Here is a 24,440-nt window from a genome sequence, read left to right on the forward strand (position 1 = left end):
TTATTGTGGGAGGGCGTCTTTACCAGTCCCCTGACTCCAGTTTTGATTCCAGAACGCCATCCTCCATACTGCTACCAGAATGACCTCACTAAAATTATAAATGTGATAATGCCACTGTCCTGAAAATTCTGCAAGGACTATCTGTAGGAGAAAATGTAGTCGCTTTACTTAAACTATTAAGACACTCCGTTTGCCTGACTAGTTTCCTCTCTCATTGCCTTCTTTCAATGTTACGCTTCAGCAATATTGAATGCATGTGTACCATGCAAAACAATCCATACCCTCATGTCCCCATTCCTGCGCATATTGTCTTCTCTCCCTGAAAAATCTCTTCTTGTGAACTCCTACTCCCCCACATCTCATCTCAAATGTTGTCCATACTTTGAATCCACTTAGCTATTTTTTCCCCTAGCTCCCTCTGCTAGAGAGATGTAAGGAACAATGATACCTTAGAAGCAATGAGCACATAGTGCCTATTTCTTGGTTTTTAAACACCATTCTCTATTTAAAGGAACTAGAGCTTCTTGGGGAAATGGCTTATTCAGAACAGGAGCAGGGGAAGTATAACACGAGCCTGGACAATTTTTTTACACCAGAAATTAAAGAGTTTTTACAGAATCATGGAACATATGAAAGGGACTCAGAAACCAGCTTAAAGGAGCCCCCATCAGCAACATATGGGGCAATCTGAGCACCACTTTAATAATATTAATAGGTTATGATCTGCTGAATAAAATAGGAATACTTGAGTCTATACTGAAATAAGTACATGAATATTTTTAAATGGGCATAAAGAAACGTCCTTTCTTATCTTAGATGGCCAACTAATAAATGTAGAAGGAATGATGTAGGTAGATATATCATCATTTGGCAACTATTATAGTAACAACTGATTCAGCCAAGAATCATCAATGTATGCTAATACCAGAGGGTGAGAATTTTAAGAGGAACATTATAGTCTTAAAGTATCTTCTGACCAAATACTAATTGCAAAGGGAAAAATAGGAACTTGACTGTACAGAAATCTGGCACCAGTGACCAACGTTACCGTCCCCAGTAATAGGACAGATCAGCATTGTAAGCCACCTGGTAAAGACACTTAGAACACACTTTTGTGATATTCCTGCCAAAAATGTACAACCTGAATCTAATCGTGAGGAAAGATCAGACAGCCACAAATTGAGGAACATTTTACAAAATCATAGGTCTTTACTATCCAAAAGTTTGTCAAGGTCATGAAAGACAAAAGAACTAAAGAACTTTTTCAGGTTGTAGGAGACTAAAGAGGCATGACAACTAAGTGGAACATACGATTCTGTATTGTATCCTTTTTCTGTAAGGATATTATTGGGACAATTGACAAAATTTGAATGGGATCTGTGGACTAGATAGTATTTTAACAATGTTAATTTCCTGATTTTGATGACTACAGTCTGGTAATATAGGAGATACTTTGTTTCTAGAAAATGCACACTGAATTATTTAAAAGTAATGAAGCTTCATATCTGTAACTTACTCAAATGGTTCAGAAAAAAGTATATAGAAGTAAAATATGAGTATGTGTAGAGACAGAGAAGGATAAAGCAAATGTAATATGTCAACAATTGAAGACTTGGGCAAAGATAGAAGTTCTTTGTACTATTCCTGCAATATTTTCCGTAAGTTTGGAAGTATTTTAAAATAAAAAATGTTGTGGGGCGCCTGGGTGGCGCAGTCGGTTAAGCGTCCGACTTCAGCCAGGTCACGATCTCACGGTCCGGGAGTTCGAGCCCCGCGTCAGGCTCTGGGCTGATGGCTCAGAGCCTGGAGCCTGTTTCCGATTCTGTGTCTCCCTCTCTCTCTGCCCCTCCCCCGTTCATGCTCTGTCTCTCTCTGTCCCAAAAATAAAAATGTTGTAAAGGTACTGAGATTTCTGGCTTAGGTAACTGGATGGAAAATGGCTAATTAATTAACAGTGGAAAGGCAGGAAGAGCAGGTATAAAGGAAAAGATAGTTTCAGTGGGATATATCCAGTAGGCAATTGAATATATAGTAAATATAAAAATGAGCCCCATTCAAACTGGAGAAAGCAGATATGTTGCTTTCCTCATTAGCTCAGAGCACCAGACTGAGTTCCTACTGGTACTAGGAGAGGCAAGCAATCAAGAGTAGTAGCACTCATAATAAAATTGGCCAACTATTCATGAAATAGATTTAGGGTATTCAAAACATTTAAATAAATATAAAATAGCAAATTTATTGAATAAGACCTAAGTATGGTTGATAGACAAAATGTTTCTCCCCTCTACAAAATATCCATTAACCAATCAAAAGAGATGTTGGCGTTACTGCTTGTACTGCATTGCTAGGTCTACCATGCAAAGTACCATAGACTGGTTGGCCTAAGCAACAGAAATTTATTTCCTCACAATTCTGGAGATTAGAAGTCCCAGATCAAGATTTTGGCAGGGTTAGTTTCTTCAGAGGCCTCTCTCCTACCTCGTCCTTTTGTCTTCCCATAGTCTTCCCTCTGTACCTGAGTCCTAATCTTCTCTTCTTAGAAGGACATCAGTTATATTGGATTAGGGCCCACCCTAATGACCTAATTTCAGTGTAATTACTTCTTTAAAAATCCTATGTCTAAATATAGTGACATTCTGAAGTGCTAGGGTTTAGGATTTCAACGGATGCATTTTGGGGGCAAAAATTCAGCCTGCAACACTGCGGGTGTTATTGTGCTGGAAGTACAACAGAATGCAAAGATGGGACCTGTTTGGATTCTCATTCAGAACAAACTGTCTAGATAAAGATGTTTCAGGCAATCAGAGATTTTTCACTATGGGCTGAGTTTGAGATGATATTAAGGAATTTTTATGTCTTTATAAAGGAAATAATGACAGTGTAGTTATGTAAGAATAAGCTGTTCTTAAGTCAACAGAATAGAATGACAAGATGTCTAAAATTTGCTTTAAAATATTCCAGAAAAAAAATAAAAAACAGGTAAGGGAAAGATAACACATATATACCTAAATTTTGATGGTCATTGAAGCTGGCTGGTAGGTACCTGGTATTTCATTATACTTTTTCTTTGTGTGTTTGGAAATTTTTGTAATACGCCGTCAAAACAAAAGTAGGAAAACTCATAGAGAATTTGAAAGACATAGAACCACAGAGAAAAAGGAAAAAATATTCAGTACTACTTCTTAAAGAGAATCCCAATTAGCTTTTTAAGGCAATTTTGTTTTTAGTCTGCTTTCCATGCATATTTTAATTTTGGTCATATTGTATATAATACACTTATTTCTGTTTTTTGAATTAACATTATGTTATACTTTCATTTCCATACTATTGTATATGCCATGTAAACTTCATTAAAATTTTTAAGCTTGTTAATAATGTTTGTGTGTACTCATAGTAACAATTCAAACAATCATCCAGACATTTATAATGCAGAAACTGAACCCCTGTCATATGATAATCACTGGTAATAGTCTTTTATACCTTACTCCTTTCCTTCATGTATATACTAAATACACTAAGTTCAAAAAAAAACAAAAAACTTCATACTATCAACTTTGTCCTGATGCCTTGTTTAGTCTTTACCATGTATCACCATCCTAGAAGACTTTTTTTAAATGTCAGTAACATGCATCTATACATTCATTTTAATGGCTTCATACTCTATCAGTTTTATTCCAGTGTTGCCTTATCAATTATGATAAGAATGCCAAATATAGTGGTTTTTTTGAATTAAAAGAGCTTTCATATAAGAGTCTCACATTATCACTAAATTTATTCCTCAGTATTTTATATATATTCAGTATTATTTTGAATTCATTAACTTCTCTCACTTCATTTGCTAACTGGTGATTGCACATTTTCCTACTTTTCCTCTATTCTAGGTCTCTTTTGCTAGTTTTTGTTTATTTCCTTAACCTCTTGGTATTGGAATATCCCAGAACTAACCTCTTGAACCTTTTCTCTATCCACATGTACTCACTTGGTGATCTCTTCCAGTCTCTATAGTCCCCTGGTCATACAGTCTACTTCCACACATGTCTCCCTAGCCCATTCCTCTCTCTTGAACTTCAGACTCATACATCCAACTGCATACTGAATATCTCCACTTAGATGTCTAATACACATGTCACGCTTACTAAACTCCTAATCACCACTTGAATATCAATGCCTCCCTTGAGGCTTTCTCCATTTTGTGTAATGGTAACTCCATTTTTTTTTCCAGTTACTGACGCTAAACATCAAACACCTTGGAGTACTCTTGACTTTTCTCATTTTATTATACCCCATATACAACCAATCAGATTAATATTGATTTGAACCCAAATCCCACATAAGAGAGGCTATATTTGTAATTTGGAAGGGACAGTTTTCTTCTACTCAAACTTTAGCCCAGACCAGCCTCCTGGTCTTCCTTTGTTGGTGTAGTCTCTTGAGGGTCACAGTTTTAGTCAAAGGTCTTAATGCCCACACTGAACAAGAGCTCATATTCTATGTTTTGGTAGGCCAATCCACTGTGGGACTACATTTAGGGAATCAGCAAATACCTCTAGTGTAGGATTACCTGTGAGTAGTCCCTGCTTACCATTTTGTTTCACTTTTTTTTTTCTCTTTGGGCCCCTGAGAAACTTCCTTTGCTTTTCAGAGAGTTCAGTGAGGCAATTTGGTTGGCATTTCTAGCTGATTTTCAGAACTTTTTTTTTTTTTTCTGCCGAGTATCTCTTTGACATATTGGGTAAAAAAGGATTCCTTCTCTCTCAACTCTTAATACATATTACAGGGTATGTATGGATTAATAGTGATTGCCTTGTAATAATGATTGCCATTCAAATTCAGCAATTAGATTATATGAATTACTGAAATAATTGAGTTTTCTTTATAAACTTTCTGTGAAGAGACTTGCTGATAAAACTTGGTGAGCCCGTAGATGTGGGTTAGGTCAGAATTCATGGAACTTCCCACAATGTATAAAGCTATTTATAGATTTATTTTATATATATAATATTGTTTTGTTAGGAAAAGTGTTTTGATTTAGGTCTCATAAGGCCTCATGAATAACAGGAACTGCAGTAGAGATAAAGGAAAACAACAAAAATTCATCAAATGCTCAATTTGGGTCTCTCAAGCAATGAACACTAGATGGCAGCAAATCAACATTTGTCATTACCAGGGCCTGAAAGATCCCAGTTTAAAGACATGGCCTTATTACATCTTATTATGCATCTATTTGTAATCCAAACCACTTAATTTACTGATGTTTAATCTACTAATTTGAATTTATAATAGTATGATATATTTGACACCTGGACTGAAAAATGTAGTTTCTTGATTAATAAATATAGTATACAGAATGGTGCCCGTACCATCAGAAGTCTGTCCAGCAACACTTCCAAGAATCCACTGTCTCAAGACCACTCTCTACACAGCTCATCTTTTGTCTATGATGTGAGGTCCTGTGGTTGGACAAAAGGTATATGTCAGACACTCATTCCGGTTCCTGTGTTGTAAGCCTCTTGTGCCTATTAATGCTTAAATTTTCATCTTATCATTCAAATGATATCTGTTTATTAGATTGAGAACTAGCTTCACGTTTCTTACAAAGTGTGAAAATAGAGGCTTCCCAAGCTTTATGATGAGTAATTACCAGGCCTCCTTCTCTAGGGACTCAGGTTAGATATTTCTACCATGAGTGAGAAGGGACTTTACTTGTTTTCACATTTAAGGTTATCTTTGTACAATCAGCATGTCAAATTAAAAAATATGTAATTTGGGTGTATAATTTAGCTTCATGAGCCCATTTTTTTCTCTCCATACCTGAGATCATTTATAATTTTATGTCTTTTGAAATGTTTGGAATAAATTATTATTAACAGAAGACATTAATAATACAGAAAGAAGGGGAAAATGACAAGGAAGTAGTTCACCACTTCCTTCTCCAAGTGCTGGTCCGAAGAGTACAGCAATTCACAATTCCCGTTTCTCCGCAGTTTCACTATCCAGGGTTTCATTTACCCGCTGCACACCCAGGGTTTGGAAGTAGATGATCCTCCTTAGGAGAATCAGCAGAAGGTCAATAGTACCCTAGCTCTATGTCACAATATGTCACAATGTCATTTGCCTCCTGTCATCTCTGCACATAAGCATTTTATCATCTCACATTATCACAAAAAGGGTGAGTACAGTACAATAGATATTTGGAGAGATCACAGTCACATAACTTTTATTACAGTATAATTGTTCTATATTATTGTTCACTATTGCTGTTAATCTCTTAATGTGCCTACGTTATAACCTAAACTTTTTCATAGGTGTGTATGTGTAGGAAAAAACAGTATATATTGGGTTTGGTACTAGCTGCAGCTTCAGGCATCCCTTTGGGGGGGGGGGGGTAGCGGGAGGAGGGCCTTGGAACGTATTCTCCTTGGATAAAGGAGGACTACTAAATCCCCTTAAGCAGGGTCGCCTGGGTGACTTAGTTGGTTGATTGTCAGACTTCAGCTCAGGTCACGATCTCACAGTTTCTGAGTTCCAGCTCCACATTGGGCCCTGCACTGACAGCCTGGAGCCTGCTCCAGATTGTGTGTCTCCCTCTCTCTCTGCACACCCCCCCCCCCCCGCCCCGCTCATGCTCTGTCTCTCAAAAATAAATAAAAACATAAAAAAAAATCTTTTTTAAAGCCCTTTAAACAGTTTCTGGTTTTGTTTCTTCTGGTGTTTACCTCCGTATCTCTTAACATTATTGCTAAATTCATCAGTTTTAAGTATTGCCTTAATGCACTGCTAAAGGAGATGAATGAACTCATTTGTATCACCTTCTATATTCCTTCCCCATCTCTTCCCAATAAAGTCATGTGCGGAGGCAGCAGACTACAGTAGAGAAGAGCACACTCTGGAATCCCATTTCTGCCCCTTGCAAGCTGTGTGAACTTAGGCAAGTGAATCCGTCCCTCTGAATCCTCTTCCTCATCTGTAAAATGGGGATAATTATAGTCCTTCCTCAGAGGATTATTATGAGGATAAATGGGTCAAAATACACCTAAAGCACTAACCAAGTGTTGATATTACTATATTTAATTTCTCTCCTGGTTATTTTTTAAGTAATATACTTACCCCTTCATTTTTGGTCAACTACATATCATATCTCTTGTCACTCTACTTTTTAAGATAAAGATATTGGCGGGCGCCTGGGTGGCGCAGTCGGTTAAGCGTCCGACTTCAGCCAGGTCACGATCTCGCGGTCCGTGAGTTCGAGCCCCACGTCGGGCTCTGGGCTGATGGCTCAGAGCCTGGAGCCTGTTTCCGATTCTGTGTCTTCCTCTCTCTCTGCCCCTCCCCTGTTCATGCTCTGTCTCTCTCTGTCCCCAAAATAAATAAACGTTCAAAAAAAAGAAAATTAAAAAAAAAAAGATAAAGATATTGGCAACCTTACCCTTCTTTTACTCTCTCCCCCCTTTCCACACCTCCATCTCACCTCCAAGTATTTTCCATCTTTTAACTAGTTCTATTTTCTGGGAGATTTTCTCAATTTGATCCTCTAAGCATCTACTGAAAATTTTACTTTAGCAATCTGAGAGTTTTACCTAATCATTAGTTTTACAGGATTTTAAAGATTCAAACTCTTCTTGACTATTGTGTTAGTCAGGATCCCGTCAGGGAACAAAAATTACCACACCGATACTTTGAATAGAGAAAATAACTGTGAACTAAGTACATTGTGTCCATTGAGAAAAGGAGGCAAAAGTGAAAACACAGGCCTTTTGAGAGTCTCAGAATTGCAGTTTGCAGAGCACAGATTCTGAAGTAACCAAAGTGTCCAGCTCATACGGGGGAGGTAAGGGTTTTTTTTTTTTTTTTTTTTTTTTTTTTTTTTTTTTAACGTTTATTTATTTTTGAGACAGAGAGAGACAGAGCATGAACAGGGGAGGGGCAGAGAGAGAGGGAGACACAGAATCGGAAACAGGCTCCAAGCTGTCAGCACAGAGCCCGACGCGGCGCTCGAACTCACTAACTGTGAGATCATGACCCCCAATTTAAATCATGGTAACTGGGAACATCAAGGACTATTAGTGAAGAAAGAGCCTTCTCTTAAAAGAAAATAGGATAGTATCTCTAGTGAACCCTTGGAGTTAAAGATTATGCAACTCCCAAACCTGAAACTACAGGAAATCCAAAGTTTAAATAAAACATTCAAATCAAACACAGATCATTTAGTTTTCTGAAGCCTTTTTTCCTTTTCAAGCTTCTATCACTGAGCATAGTCTGTTGGTCAGACAACTTGGAGTAATACCAGAAGTTATATGCTCATGCTCTAGAACTAGACAAACATGAATTTGAAACACATTTCCTACATTAGTTATCTAACCTTAATCTAAGTATATTACTAATGATATAATAATTCCTAAGATTTGTGAGTACTTGCTGTATTTCAGGCACTGGAGTATTTTTCATATAGTGACTAATCGTCACAGTTCCATTAAGTAGGTCGTAGTTTACAGATAAGGAAACTAAGGTGCAGGAAAGCTGAGCACTTTGCCCATGATGGCTACTAAATAGATGGAAACACAATGTTTGAATTCAGAAGACTGTGTTCCAGAATCTGGAGTTTTAGTCATTACACAATGCTAGTGCCTGACAAATAGAGCTTTATAACTCGTAACCTGTATTATATCAATCGCTGTTTATTTTATGTACTAAAGATCCATTCCATTCTTTCCATATCTACTCCCATTACTTCTACCTGGATGATACAGAAGCCCCTTAGGGCAGAACATCTCATCTTTCTTCAACCCATCCTCTTCACGGTTTTCCAAGGCTCTTTAGCATTTCACTTCCCTGATCAGAATTTTTCAAAGGTTTGCCTCAAATACTCAATATATATGGCCTACAGTGAACCACATATATCAGCCCCACCATTACTCTCCTATCCCCTGACCAGAAACACTATATGTAGTTCTGGAAGATGTCAGTTTCTCCAATATTTAAAGTAGAAACATGTCATATCAGTCATAATTTTGCATATTATTTTCTCTGGCTGGAACACTATCATCCACTTTGTCCATCTGTCAAAGTCCCATTGCCCTGCAAATGTCACCTCTCCTTTCACATGGCCCCCAATTCCCCAGTGTAGAGTAGATATTCATGCTCCAATGCCTTTGAAACACATTGATTGCATTTATATATAATGAACATTGGTTCATCCTGTATGATATGTACTGTCTTAGTCTGTTCTGGCTGCCACACAAAAATACCAGAGACTGAGTGATTTATAAACAACATAAATTCATTTCTCACAGGTCTAGAGGTTGGGAAGTCCAAGATTCAGAAGCTGGCAGATTTGATGTCTGGTGAAAGCCTTCTTCCTTTTAGACTGCCATCTTCTCTCTGTGTCTACACATGGAAGACAGGGCAAGAGAGCTCTCTGGAACCTCTTTTATAAGGGCACTAACCCCATTCATGAGGGCTGCATCCTCATGACCTAGTCATCTTTCAACAGGCCCACCTCCAAATACCATCACATCGGATATAACAGATGAATTTGGGGGAACAAAGGCATTCTAGTCTATAGCAAGCACCTTGAGAGCAATGATGATGGCTGTCCACCTTTTTTTTGTCCTGTATTTATCATACTGCTCTGCACATAGTAGACACTGACTATATTTTAACTGAATTTCATTCTCTTCACATCGCTCAGAAAATGTCAAAGCCAGGGGCACCTGACTGATTTGGTTGGTGGAGCATGCAACTCTTGATCTCGGGATTGTGAGTTTGAGCCCCATGATGGGTGTAGAGATTCCTTAGAAAATGTCAAAGCCATAAAAACTCACAGCCCGTTTCCCACTAGTTTAACCTATACTTCTCAGAAATTAAATTTCTTGGGAAATTGAAAATTTCTTGGAAAAAACACACTTGGTTCTACAATAGATATTGATCTCTAATTACTGAGTTAATCCTAACAAAAGAAAGACCTGATCAAACTAACCTAAACCCACTGTGGGACTTAGTTGGGAGGCAGAGAGTAACAAGGGAAGACAGAAGTGGGTGAATGGGGTTGATCGGGTCTGACCACTGGTCTAATACACCCAGAGTGCCCTTGCTGCCCAGGAGTGATTGCCACATTCTGGCCTTGCTCTCTGAGTCATACTTATTCCTTTATTTTCTCTTGGGTTCCCTGCATTTGATTCTTCTTTCTGTGAGCCTTCTCACCCTACTTTATCCCCAGTCTCTAGTTTTTCTTCTAGTAACTCCAGTCCTTTTGTAGAATTGAGGCTCTACCACGTTCTTTCTAGTCCTTTTCCTGAGAAAGTATTGCAACTGTCTTAATCTCAACCCAGCTGCTTTTTTTAATGGGCAGACTATCTAGAAAAGGAACTTCAAATTTTATTGATTGACAATATATCTTAATATAGTGAGTGTGTGTGTGTGTGTGTGTGTGTGTGTGTGTGTGTGCTTTCTACCCAGCACCTCTTCCTTCTTGTTTTGGTAAAAATACTTAGATTTTCATGTGGAAAATAATCCTTCTCCCATTATATGTGGTCTTGGAAGGGATGTCAATGAAAAAGCCCTACTTTTGCCTAATCTAAGGCCAAGACATGGACACAGGGACACTTGAACTAAGCAAGGACAATAAACTCTCTCTCTGTAAATTAAATCTTGAATGGGGTAACACAGTTATTGATGATTAATCTGATGGCAGCAATCCAAAGACACTATAAATTAGTCCTGACTATTGGATTATTGGAATTATCTGTTTTGCAGTAATTTCGTAGTTTATAATATGCATTATCTGCAATAACATTATGACAGTTCCATACTTTTGTTTGACATACAGTACATAGATAGAACAGATTTATCATATTTGGTCTGTAGGTAAATCATAAATCTTTTTAAATTGCTTAACTATATACCATTCTGAATCTTTTCATTCCACCAGGAAAATACAGGTTCCCCCCCCCGCTTTAAAAAAAATTAAATACCAAAATAACTATACTTAAATAAATAATGTTATGATGATGGCATTTAGAAATTCACAATAAGGCCAAAGCCTTCTATTTGCAGGGCTGCTCAGCCCTGACCCTGTGGAACACTCTGGGCAGGCCTGTGGGTTTTCTTCTGCGATAGTCTGAACTGAAGCTGGGAGGGGGCCATAGTGCTCACTCTCTTACCTTTGTTTCCTTTGCTCTGGATTTTAATTTTTGTAGGAGAGAAGTCAGCCCTAGGACTGGATCAGTTATGAAAGGCTGTGGGGAATTTCCTATTACAAATCAGAAAACAACTTAGATGTTTTCAACGCTTAACTTCAGGGCACTTGCTCCAAGACCCTCCTGTCAACACGCAGCTTCTGTTCCACCTGAGCTCCAGCTACCTGTGAGCAGGGCCAACATCATGACGTAGACAAGTGGTTGGACTTGATGATGCCTGGAACCGATGACACTGAATGGCCAACAAGCCATGGAGAGATCTGTGACATTTTGAAAAGGGTGTGTTGTAAAAGGTCAAATCTTTTGTTTTCCAGTCCAAGTAGTAACAGTTCTGTTGTTTGAAACCTACATACTCCTTAGAAGACTTGTTCTACTTAGAGTGGAATATTATGCCTGGGGGTGGGGGGCTGGGGCGGGGAAGAAATCAACACAAAGAAACTACAAAAAAGAGCAGGAAAGAAAAACAGTTAAGTGCAGCTCCTGTGAGTCCAGCAGTTTTTTTCCTCAATGTAACAAGAGGTTATCTGTCTGTCAAGTCTGTAGGGCCACCCTTACACACTGAAATGGAGGTGGATTAAATGCATGAAGCACCTGCTCTAACACAGAAAACTTGCAGATGTTATCAAGCAGTTCCATCTGACCTTTAACAGGACAAACAAAAGGAAATCATCCGTAGCTGGAAACAAACAAACTGCAAAACAAACAGAACGAAATCCACGCGAGAAGTCCTGTGTGATTCCAGAGTAGAAATGGAGTGATTTGAAATGTCAACGCCTCCCCACCCCCATTTGGTAAAGAAAGAAAGTACACGTCGAAATATTCTAATTCCACATGGGAACAACAAAAAACTGTCTTACCCACAGTGCCCTGCCCACAAGTCCCCTGAGCGAGGCGAGGTGGCCCCCGCGACGTCCTGGTAGGTCAGCTTGCCCCAAGCGTTGGGCCCTCTCGGAAGGACCCAGCTGCCGGAAGGAGGTTTCCTTCCGCGTGTGGCTTTGTGCAGGTGTGACTTCCGTCTTTAACTGAAGGCCGCCTGCATTTTTGTCTGCAGCGCTGAGGAGAAGTCCGACCGCAGGGGCCTCTACCTGCCGAGAGAATGCGCTGGCAACGTGGGTGGGAGGCAGCGTCCCCTTCTGGCACCACAGAGTTGACATTAAAGTAAGAAAAGCTCTCCTAGTGGCCAGACTTGGACGCCGTCCTCCCGCATGGCGGCCGGCAGCTTTCCCATGCTCGCCGCGAGACGAAGCTCGGCAGCCTGCGGTCGGGACCCGCTTCTGCCGCAGCCATTCGGACGGGTCGCGGTTCCAGCGCTCTGTGGGCAGAGACGCCGACCCCGACGTGTGTGTCACCAGCCGCTTCCGACCACTCGCCACTGCCTCGGACTCCCGGCCGTGCCCCGCGGCGCGGATTGGCACCACGTGAGTCCCGTTTTGCTTTACAGTTTTTATTGGTAGCTGGTGCCGACCTGGAGGTGACCGTCTGAACCGGGGTGGCCTGTCACATCTGAATGATCCCGCTAGCGGCGCCTTGTGTGGCACGGCTAACTGCAGGAATAGGTTCTACTTTCACTTTTCCTTCTTCGTGGTCTTCACACAGGTCTTTTTTTTTAAATTTTTTTTTCAACGTTTTTATTTATTTTTGGGACAGAGAGAGACAGAGCATGAACGGGGGAGGGGCAGAGAGAGAGGGAGACACAGAATCGGAAACAGGCTCCAGGCTCTGAGCCATCAGCCCAGAGCCCGACGTGGGGCTCGAACTCACGGACTGCGAGATCGTGACCTGGCTGAAGTCGGACGCCCAACCGACTGCGCCACCCAGGCGCCCCTTCACACACGTCTTGAGGCTCTTGCTTAGGAGGGGCCGGCACGGCCACCTGAGTGACCGGCCACCCACCCGGCGACAGCGTACGCGTTCGCTGGGGCCAGGCGGGCCTCGCTGGTGATGGGCACTACAGGGATCCAGTGGACGGCGCGAACCGTCTGCATGGCAGGCTGCTGGGAGGTGGAGGTGGTCACCGGGGCTGCGACGGTGGAGGTGACGGGTCATCAAGATGGGTGGACTAGACGGAGGCGAGCCTGGTGCCCTCCTGGACGAAGGCCCGTAGGGTGAATCTTCTCTCGACCCCTGGGAGGTGGGGGGGGGGGGGGGGGTCTGAGCGCCACCAATGTGAGCAGACAGGCTCCACCGGGGATGGGAGAGGCCGGGCACTTCCGAGAGCGGTCCCGGAGGGATTCTGAAGCAAGACCCTAGACCTCCTTTTCTAAAAACCTACTCAACTAATTTGCTTTCGGAAGCAGGATCTATCCTCCAGAAGGAACCTTTACCTGGTTCTTCCTGGGAACCTGGTACTTTGATTGCAATAACAATTCAGAGAGACATTGTGGCGTATTGAATTCTGCTTGCCCTTGTAGTATGGATAATTTTTTAGTGATGTGCATATACATTGCATTTAGAGTGAGTGGTTTATCAGGAAACATCGTAATTGCTTGTATGATTAATTGTGTTCAGGAATAAGGTGGCTTCGTATCATCCTTTAGGCTACCCAGAAGCTTCCTGTTCGTTTTCTGTCTGTGAGTCGTGGGCCATTAAATTGAAGTCAGATGGGATTCCACAGCGAGTTTTGTACTCCCCGGGAGCTGGATGGGCCAGTTTGCAGCACTGGTGGTTCCCGCGCCGGAGGCGGGGGGGGGCTGATGAAGTGGGCCGTGGTGTCTGGAATGTCGATGGCCAGGGGCGAGATGTGGGCCTGCTCTGGTTTCACGGGGAACTCGGCGCCTCCCGTCTCTCCCTCTTCTCGCTGGACAGGCAGCGATCACGATTTTGATGTTTGTGTTCGGGAACCCGGACGTGCACGCGCGCTGCAGCTGCAGCGGCGGCTTCCCACGCCTCTGAAACACTGTCCGTGAACGCGCGCTTCTGGTGGACGCAGCGCAGGCGGAAATCACCACAGGCTTGGGGCCTGGGCTATGAGGTCAGCTCCGGGCAGCTCTGCCCTGGCCACTGCTGCCTGGGGACATGAAGGTCTGGACGTGGTGCTGCAGGGTGGCGCCAGCGACCAAAACTCATGTCCTTTGAGTCCTGGGACGAGTTGGGCCCCATGGTCACTGAGCGCTTCCTTAGGTACTGGAACTGGAGGCCTTAACATGTGCATCATGGCCCAGTCTCACCATTGAACTGAGGGCCACACCAGGCCGCCGGCCCTGTCCTGTTTCTTTAAATATTCTATCCAATGCTTTATTGTTCGGTCCTGTAAATGACCTCATACCTTTGTAAGAAATCATTTTTTTGTGTCCTTAAATTGAACAGTGTTGGTTTACATACTAAAGCCCCAACTGACAAATGCAAATTCCTTGCTGCAGTGCTCTTCCCAGCATCTGGGAAGCCTTGAGGTCCCAGTGTTAACTCTGCTGAATCACCAACACCAACAACAAGGGTTTTTAATAATTGGGTTTTTAATAGTTCTCCAATCTTCCCGTAACTGGGAACTGATGTAACTAACAGATCCTATGATTTGCCCCAATGTGCTGATTTTCTGTGTGGTCAGTCCTTGTCATGATGATAGCACCGTCTATATTTACTCTTGTTGTTGTTGGGTTCAGTGTCGATCCAAACTTGTGCTACCTACTTTCATTATCTGACCAAACCTTTTCTTTTATGCTTTTCTGAGGTATAATTTACAGATCAGAAGATTCACCTATTCCCAGTGTACAGTTTAATGATTTTTAGCAAATTTATACGTTGGGTAACCCTCATCACAATCCAATTTTGAATGCCCAGTCTTAACGTGTATATTTTCCATGGCTCACTGATGGGTCCTAAAAGCATGTACTGTACAAGCTATAGCAACACCAGACATGGGGCAGACCTGTAGATCTGCTGGTGTCCTCAAGCTTAATGTAAGGGGAAAGTGTCAATGTGGTAGATTTCAGAGACAATTACTGTTATTGAAGGGGCGATGCCAAGGGTCAAATAGAAAAGACACTAGAAACCCCAAATGGGATCCACATAATAGGAAGCAGCAAGACAGACCAGGCACCTGGAAGCAGGACACAAGAAAGACATGCTATATGGTTCAACCTTATGCTGTGGGCAGATCTCACTGCTTTGAATGGATGCGACGCACTTTTGCTTCATAATGCCACCTGGTGCCTGATACCCCAGATTTCACTTAACATAAATTTCACTTAAGTTAAATTTTTCACTTAACAAATTTTTAACACATGGAATGAAAATGTTAACATATATAATATTAGCCTTGGGACTAGGGTTGAAAAATTTTTATTCTTCCTCCGTTACTCTTCATCTTACAGTGAACCTATCTGTGAGAAAAGTGGGTGATATGTGACTAACATAATGATGATGATACTTTATTCTAGCTCATGTCATACCATATTTGAATTAGTACCCTCCTGCTGCATCTCAAGCTTATTGATGAGTTACACCATGTAGGAATATAAAAAAATTAAGTTGGCAGATTTTGGAGACTGACTCTAGAAGGCTGGTGTTAATCATGAAAAGATCTAATATTGAAACAGAACAACTAGAGTGAACTTGGAGGAGAATAGAACTTTTAATTTTTTCTCTCCCCCATTGTTTTTACTATCTGTGATCATGTCTTCAAGGTGGCACAATACAGAGTGGCCAGCAAGGCCTTCCTGTTGCTTTTGTATGTTCCAGCTTATTATTCTTGCGAACATGATTAAGTTCTGTAAATATCTTAGTTTGGGGCTTAGCTGCAGCTACCCTGGAAAAAGAATATAGATTGAGAAAGGTACAAAATATATGTTTCCCCCTTTGGTAATGTTTAGATGATTTATTATTTCTTCAGAGTAATTAAAATTGGGTGTCAAGGACAGTTTTTTGAACATCAAAGAAAAACAAGAGCCCTGAAAAATAGAGATATCAGAAGTATTTCTTTATTTTATCTTTATGACATGGGTTACCATGGAAATGGAAGGGGTTAGAACAGAGAAAACTAGAGAAGATATGGTACCATTGGGGATTATAATGACTTTGTGAAGGTTTCTCTTTCAGAGATAGGTTCAGTTTGGACAACTGACTAACTCACATTATGTGGTGTACTCTAAATGGCCAATAAAATTCCCAAGGTTTTTCAAAGCAAATGGTGTTTGTATCTCACCAAAGACCCACATCCAAAATGTTACCCAAGACTTGTTCATACTACTTTGAAACTATCCCCACGATTCATAGATTTTTACAATTTCTCTGTTTCTGTTGCTTTTTTCTTAAGTCCCCACTATTTCTTGCCTGGATTCTGTGATGGTCTCTTTACTAAACTCCCCACCTCAGTTGTGCCTCTAGATCTATTCTGTGCATGGCTGTCAATGGGTCTGCTCATAGCCACCATGCTTGAATTTTTAAGTTTTCCATATCTTTCAGAATAAGGTTGACATATTAGGAAGACTCTTCATGTACTCTTTCAACATCATGCTTACCCCTTTCCTTCCTTACACTCTTATGTATCAACTGAGTACAACTATTTCATTTATTCGCTCATCTACTTAGCGAATACTGATTGAGGATTCAGCATCTGTTGGGCGCTGATCTGGGTGTTGGGAGTATAGTAGTAATACTTCCAGTTTTTAGAATGATTCCTGTTTGCTCTTACATGTAGTTCTATGTATATCTTCCTCTCTTCCAGGAACTCCCTTCCTCCTTACAAGCCTATTTTCTGCTAGGTGCACTTCTGACTTACTTCTGATAAGCCTCTCCTATCTTGTAGGCTGAATGAAGTGACATGATGTGTCATCTCATAATACCCTCACCCCTCATGCATTTATCACACTACATTTTTCCTCTTCTCTTTATACGCCACTAGGGTATAAGCTCCTTAAGGCGATATATCCTACTCCTTTCTGTATCTCCAAGACTGTGCCTTGCATCTTATAGGTGTTGTTTATGGGAGATCCTTTGAAAAATCTCCAAATGGGTTATGAAATCCTAGACACTGCCTAGTAATGATGTTTCCTTCTGATGGGAACAGATGAATTAAATATACTTTGATCATTGTTTTTAAAGCAATTTATGCAAAGGTGGCCATGCCTTTTTATGAAAGATATCAGCACAAAGGGAGAAAAGAATAACATTTGCAAATCTTTTGCTTAAAGCTTTTCCTTAGAAATCTACTTGTGTGCTTTTTTAGACAACTATTTTTTTTAAAAAAATGTATCTGTCTCCATAGCTAGATTAGGAGACATTTTGATCTTAAATTTGAACTTTTATATGCGAATTAAGACAAACAGAAGTTACAGAATTTGTAATGCATTTCACCACAGATACAATTCCTGCTCTGGAGAAGACATCAGAACATAGTCTCCACTAGTAGAGCACACCTGAATATCCCATCAACTGTGGCCCAGTCCCCTCTGTTGTCTACTCCTGAGAAGGCTGGATTTTCCAGAAAACGGACCCTGAGATTTGTATATGAGAGGTTTATTAAGGAGGGCTCTTGGAATCTACACATGAGGTGGGGTGGGAGGAGGTGAGTGAAGAAATCTGCACTGTGAACACTTATTATCCTACAGCTCTTAGTCACTTAGTGGGAAAATCTGATTTTGAGGTTCAGAACCGTTAGGAAAATTCAGATTCCCATCTCCATGGAAATGGAGGGCTATCCTAGGGCAGGAAAGTTATAGTAGATCCTGGTGTTTGCTTTCAAGTTTATTTCCCTCTTCTTTCTTGCTGTTAAAACTTATCCAGTTGTTCACCTGCTATGTAGCCATTGGCTCAGGAAAAGTGACTCCGATCCTTTGTTTCAAGAGGATAAATCTGACTATTCTTAGCCAATCATTGTAATTTGATTCTGTTCTCCAGAGACTGGATTAAGAAGAGGCATGCCATCTTTCTGGCTAATTTTCATTTCATCTTTGGATGAGGGGATGTCTGCTGGTTACTTCTCAGAAAGGCTTGTTTTAAGAAAGAAACATGTTTTAAAAAACCAGTGACATTCTGACTCTGGATGTAGCTGGATGAAGAAGTGGTCTACAGCTGCTGCAGTCACATGCACCATGAGAAGAACCAGCATAAGCTGATAAGCAAGATATTAAGATGGCAGAATGAGAAGATGGCAAGAATCTGGTCCTTAATACTTCTGTGCTACTGAATTAACCAACCCTGAAACTTCATGCATTAGGATGCTACAGAGAAACAGAATCAATGGGATATATATGAAATTATAAATTTAGTACATATATGTTCTGTTGATTTTTTATAAGGAATTAGCTCATGCGATTATGGAGGCCAACAAGTTCCAAAATTGCTGTCAGTAAGCTGGAGGTCTAGGAGAGCTAATGGTATAGTTCCAGTTCCAGTTTGAGTCTAAATGCCCAAGAACCATAAGAGGTAATGGTGTAGTTCTAGTCCGAAGCATGACAAGCTCAAGACCCAGAAGAGTTGATGTTTGAATTTGAGTCTGATGGAAGAACACTGATGTTCCAGCTCAATGGCAGTCTGGCAGGAGGAATTCTCTCTTACTCAACTGAGCCTTTTAGTTCTATTTAGGCCTTTGATGGGTTTAATGAGACCCACCCACATTAGAGTGGGCAATCTACTTTACTCAGTCTCTCTATTTAAATGTTAAACTCATCCAAAAACACCTTCATAGAAACACCCAGAATAATTTTTTAACAAATATCAGGGCACCTCATGGCTCAGTCAAGTTGACACTTAAACTTAACCATTACAATTGATCCCTTATCAACTTGTCACCCATATGCATCTCTTTAAGCCATAATTACTCCCCAAATGAAGACAATAACAAGGTCATAATTTTATCTAGGACCATACAACCATCTTGCATACAACTGAAAATGCCCCTTCTCTAGAAGAGGAGGTAAAGTCCTTGAGTGATGTTTGCTATTCTTCTTGATATCCTATAACTTAAATACCATGATGTAAAATTAGCAATACTTAAGTATTATGATACAAAGTCAATACATTTTATGTTACATAACAGGGGAATAAGAGAGGAAATAAGATAGAGATATACATAAGCTAATATACATGTAAGTATATTCACAAAAAAATAAGAAGAAAAAACTCATGACAGTTAAGTGCTTATTTCTGTAACTGGTTACATGGTCATAGCTAGTATTTATCACTACCTTCTTTTACTACCCATTCTATATTCACTCTGCCTTCATCAAGCACCTTAGCTGGTCATGGTTGATTACCTGATGAGGTGACCAAAACCTTTATTCTTGAAGGGTCTGGGCTATTAGTAGTTCTGCCTGGATTGGTTTTTTTGTTTTTTTTTTTTTAGTCTTCTAGTGACCTTAATCACAAAGTATGGGAATACTAAGGGATATATTTCAGACATACTCTTCCTGCTTTGTAGAGTAGCAGAGTAGCAGTCCCATTTCCCATTAGCAGTCAGAATCAGTCACCCAAGACAGCACAGTAACTCCCTTCTTTGCCTGTTGATTCAGACACAATGAGTCCAAAGTGGTGAGGTGGCAGGCTTAACTTCTAGTTCAATGGAATCATTGTTGTGTCTCCTGGTGAAAGCATTCCTTCCTTAGGAACTAAGACTAAGCCAGCAGACAGAAAGTTGCAAGAACAGGAAGCAAAAATTTTGCTAGTGAGTCATTAAGAGTAATAGTGAGTGCTGCTACTCCTGTTTCCATCCTTTGATTCCTGGACCCATGAATTCCAGTTATTGCAGAAATAATTCCATATATTGAACATTGATTCAGATCATACGCAGCCATCTGGAAACCTTGTTCCAGTCCTGCAAGGTATTAGCATTTAGCTTGTGCTATAGCTGAGTCTTCAAAAGACCATTCTACTGTTCTATCAAGTCAGTTGCTTAAGGATGGTGCATAACACAGTAAGACCAGATAATTCTGTGAGCCCACGCCCATGACCACAGCTCATCTGCTGTGAAGTGAATTCCTTTATCAGAAGCAATGTTGTATGGAATACATGACAGTGCGTAAGATATTCTATATGTCTACAGTGGTAGTTTTGGCAGAAGCATTGAATTAAAGGAAGGCAAATCAATATTCAGAGTGTCTATTCCAGTAAAAATAAAACTCTGTCCCTTCTATAATGGAAGGGATCCAGTGGAATCAACCTGCTACCAGATAGATGGATGATTACTTCAGGGAATAGTGTGATGTTAGGGACTCAGTGTTGGTCTCTGCTGCTGACAGGTTGGGCACTCAGTAATGGCCATAGGCAGGTCAACCTTATAGAAGTCCATGTATATACCAGTTCCATTTGATGATGGAGTCCTGCTGTGTATGCCCAACCCTATGGCTCGATGGGTAAGATAGCACCCAGCTCATGATGGGCAGTGGGATTGCTTCCTAACTTGGTGGGCCAACAATTAAGCAGTCAGCTTCTAATAAGACCCTGTATAAGTCTCAAAAGGAGAGTAGTTATCTGCAGAAGATGGCAGGGCTTTTTCCTGAAATCCAAGAGCCTACACTGTGATTTACCTATAGGAGTCCGCCAAAAGCTCTAAATAGGATTTCTGTCTGCCACTGATATTTCAAGCATCTTTGGATCTGCCTGCCAGATCATATGGCCCAAGTAGCAGAGCAGCTTGCATGGACATGTTGCAAAGTCTCTTTAAATTCTGGGCCCCACTCAAAACTAGCATCTTTACAGGTTACTTGGTAAATGGTCTGGAGTAGCGCACCCAAGTGAGGGATATGTTACCTCCAAAATACAAAGAGGCCCTTTTAGTGGTGTGCCTTTTTTCTGGTTGGAGAGGGGGTGCTAGATACAGCAACTTATCCTTCGTGTTGGAAGGGATATCTTGACATGCCTCACACCACTGGACCCCTCACAATTTTTTATTTATTTCTCACCCACTGACACACAAATGTCTTCCCAACAAGGTTAGGATACTTCTTGCTTGCCAGATCCAGTCAGTTCAATGCCATCAGTGTAATAGACCAGTACGATATCTTGTGGAGAGAAAGGTGATCAAGATCTCTATGAACTAAATTATGACGTGGCTGGAGAATTGATATACTCCTGAGGTAGAACAGTGAAGGTCTCTTGCTGGCTTTGCCCACTGAAAGCAAACTGCTTCCAATGGGCTTTAAATGACAGGGATGGAGAAAAAGGCTTTTGCAAGATCAATAGCTGCATATCAGGTACCAGGAGATGTGTTAATTTGCTCAAGCAATGAAACCACATCTGATATAGTAGCTGTAACTGGAGTCACCACATCCTTAAATTTACAGTAGTCCACTGTTATTCTTTAAGATCCATCTGTCTTTTGTATAGCCAAATAGGCATGTTGAATGGGGATGTGGTGGGAACCATCATCTCTGCAATTTTTCAAACCTTTGATGGTAGCACTAATCTCTGCCATCCCTCTAGGAATGTGTATTGCTTTTGCTTTACTATTTTCCTGGGTAAAGGCAGTTCTAGTGGCTTCCACTTGGCTTTCTCACCATAATAACCCTAACTCCGCAAGTCAGAAAACTAATGTGGGAGTTCTGCCAGCTGTTAAGTCTGTCTAATCTAATTATGAGTTCCAAAACTGAAAAATAACTATGGGTTATTTTGGTCGACCCATTGGGTTTGATGGAACTGGTAGGCCTACAGTGAGGTGGACCTGGGCTCAAACTCCATTGACTTTTATAAGCCTTTACTCTAGCTGGTGACCACAGTGATATTTTCGATTTCTTGGAATTAGTGTCAGTTCAGAGCCAGTGTCCAGTAGTCCCTGGGAGATCTGATTATTTTCTTTTCCCCAATGTACAGGTCCTCTGGTAAAGAGCCATAAGTCCCTGAGGGAAGGACTGGGAGAAAGGTTAATAGTATAAATTTTTGGCAGTGTACTGGGGCCCTTCCTCAAGGGCATTTGGTCTCCCCTTTAGTCAAGGGGTTCTGGGTCTGTAAACTGGCTCAAGTCTGGGAGAGGCCATGGCTCTCTGTTTTTATGATTCAGGTTAGACTTTTCATTTAACTTAGAACTTTTTTGCTTATACAGATCATGTAAGAATTTAGTAGACGTGCTACTTATTTCACTTATAGGAACACCATGTTCAGCTAGCCAGTATCATAGGTCTGTATGAGTCGGACTGTTGTGACTGTTGCTTTCACTCTGCTATTATGGTAACCCTGCCCACCTTGCCTTTGGTAGTTGAATGCCCTCATTTCACCCCTGCCACACCATGATCCATTTACTCTCATTACATTTAGGTTTCCCAATTCAAGGACTGTAGTCCCCACTGTAAGGTCTGGCCTCCAGAGAATAATGATCGCAGCTCTTCAAGGATGCTGGGGGGTGCCTGGGTGGCTCAGTTGATTAAGCTTCCGATTTTGGCTCAAGTCATGATTTCAAGGTTCGTGAGTTCGAGCTGTGTGTCAGGCTCTGTGCTGACAGCTCAGAGCCTGGAGCCTGCTTTGGATTTTGTGTCTTACTCTCTCTTTGCCCTTCCCCCACTCACACTCTGTCTCTCTCTCTCAAAAATAAATAAACATTAAAAATTAAAAAAAAGGATGCTGGGGCTCCCCTTACAAATTTATTTCTTACAGTCTTGATGAAAGGTACGTATTCTGGACACTCCCAGAGTGAGTGAGTATGTCTTAAAAGACAAGTCCATTCCAATCTCCATAAGTCTTTGAGGCCCTTCTTCTACATTAAACTAGGTATGTCCAGCATTTCCAACTTGCTCACTGTGGGCCACCATTTGGTCCATGTTTCAGCCAACCAACCAAAGAAACTGTTCAAGCCCTTTCTAACTCCCCAAGCTGCATAATTCAATACAGAATTTCTGCTTACTGAGAAATTAATAAATTCAACCTGATACAGTTATATGTTCCTTTCTGTATTATCCCACACCCTCAACGTCCATTTCCATACATGTTCTCTAGATTTCTGTTTGTATAAATTAGAAAGTTTAAATATTTGGGAGGGGGAAGTGGAGCACACCTCGTATGAGTCGTACTTGTACCTTACTTTTAGGGGCCTTCTGAGGTTTGAGTCAAGTTATAGGTCTAGAAGCAAAGAGAGATTGTAGCGGTTGGTCCTGAGGAGACTAAACATTGTCTTGTATGACAATTGCCTCAAGAGAGGCCATTACAGTTTTCTCAGTCAGGATTAATCCCCTCAGGGGTAAAGAGTTCTCTTCTATTGGGGGTAGAGAGGCCTCATTCTTTATGGGTGGAGGGGCTGCTTCCACCGGCAAAGAAGTTTCATCAGAATTTAGGGGCTCAATGGCCCCAGCATCATCAAAGTGTTCCCACATTCCAACTTTCAGGATCCCATCCCTTCCCAAGCCAATACCCTCACTTTAATGCTAGACACTCCATGAAGCTGGGAGTTCAACTTGCATTGTTATTCAGTCAATTGCAGTCTAAAGTTCTGTGTTTGATTTTCAGCAATTTCAGCCCTGCTGCTACAGGAGATAAGGGTCTCCTTCAGGACATACGTTGAAGCTTTCAGGTCATTTGTGTGGTGCTTAATATGTGGCTAATTCATTCTTTAATTTGACAAATACCTATTGAATGTTAGCTGTGTTCCAGCTAGGCATATGGCATGCTTCAGTGAACAGAGAAACAATGATGCTTTTTGTGGAACTGACATTCTAGTGTATAACCGAATGGTCAATAGAGGTTTGGGTTTATTTAAGTTTATTCCAAAATAAAAACCTACTACTTCAAACTGACATTTCTTGCATACCCATGCCTAAGAAGCAGATACGACTTAATGTAAACTTATAGACACAACACCATCAAATTGTTACTCAAATGAGACTCAAGCTTGGCAGGCTGTCAGGAGTTTCATTCCTATCAATAAACAGTGTCTGGAACTTATCTATTGCCCCAAGCCTGCTGTAGAGTGAGCCTGTATAAACGACTGTGTGGCCACCAATGTTAAGCTCCTTGGTCCCAATTCTAACCCTACTGTATACGTAGACTCTTGCCTCTGTTCTGTGTTTGGACTTCACTCTCTGCTGGTAATGGATTCCAGCCCCGAACCCTGGCCAAATTGTCTGGGCTTGGAAAGCTGACTGGTCTTGCCAGCCCCCTCTCTCTGGGGGATCTGGATCCTATCCCAGTGTTCTCCTGTCTGCAGTCCACTGACTAAGGCCCTCTTATAACCGAGACAACCCTTCCCACTCCAAACATAAAACTGTCATTTATTGGATAATAACACTTCCCATTTAACCAATTTCTGGTGTCATGCTCTCACCTGGCATATTTGAGATGATGACTATCAACATTAAGCTGGACTGGACTCAGGTTTTGTGTGTCCCC

The 24,440-nt window shown here is 41.1% G+C and overlaps 2 protein-coding genes and 1 pseudogene across 3 annotated transcripts in view; 1 reads left to right on the top strand and 2 right to left on the bottom strand.

Annotated features, from left to right (window-relative positions):
• AHI1 (Abelson helper integration site 1) overlaps positions 1-5,382 on the bottom strand; it is a 207,419-nt gene extending 202,037 nt beyond the window's left edge. Inside the window, exon 1 of one of the 2 annotated variants that reach the window (XM_045058091.1) lies at positions 5,361-5,382. The gene's annotated coding sequence lies outside the window, so the exon portion shown is untranslated. Of the gene's footprint in view, positions 1-2,408; positions 2,461-5,360 lie in introns of those variants that run through there. The other variant, XM_019831276.3, reaches the window with a different exon arrangement.
• On the bottom strand, positions 1-23,428 carry LOC101081896 (annotated as a pseudogene).
• PDE7B (phosphodiesterase 7B) overlaps positions 12,491-24,440 on the top strand; it is a 579,566-nt gene continuing 567,616 nt past the window's right edge. Inside the window, exon 1 of the mRNA XM_045058098.1 lies at positions 12,491-12,613. The gene's annotated coding sequence lies outside the window, so the exon portion shown is untranslated. The remainder of the gene's footprint in view (positions 12,614-24,440) is intronic.

Source organism: Felis catus, chromosome B2 (genome assembly GCF_018350175.1).
Source record: "Felis catus isolate Fca126 chromosome B2, F.catus_Fca126_mat1.0, whole genome shotgun sequence".
In the NCBI taxonomy this organism is placed as follows: domain Eukaryota; kingdom Metazoa; phylum Chordata; class Mammalia; order Carnivora; family Felidae; genus Felis; species Felis catus.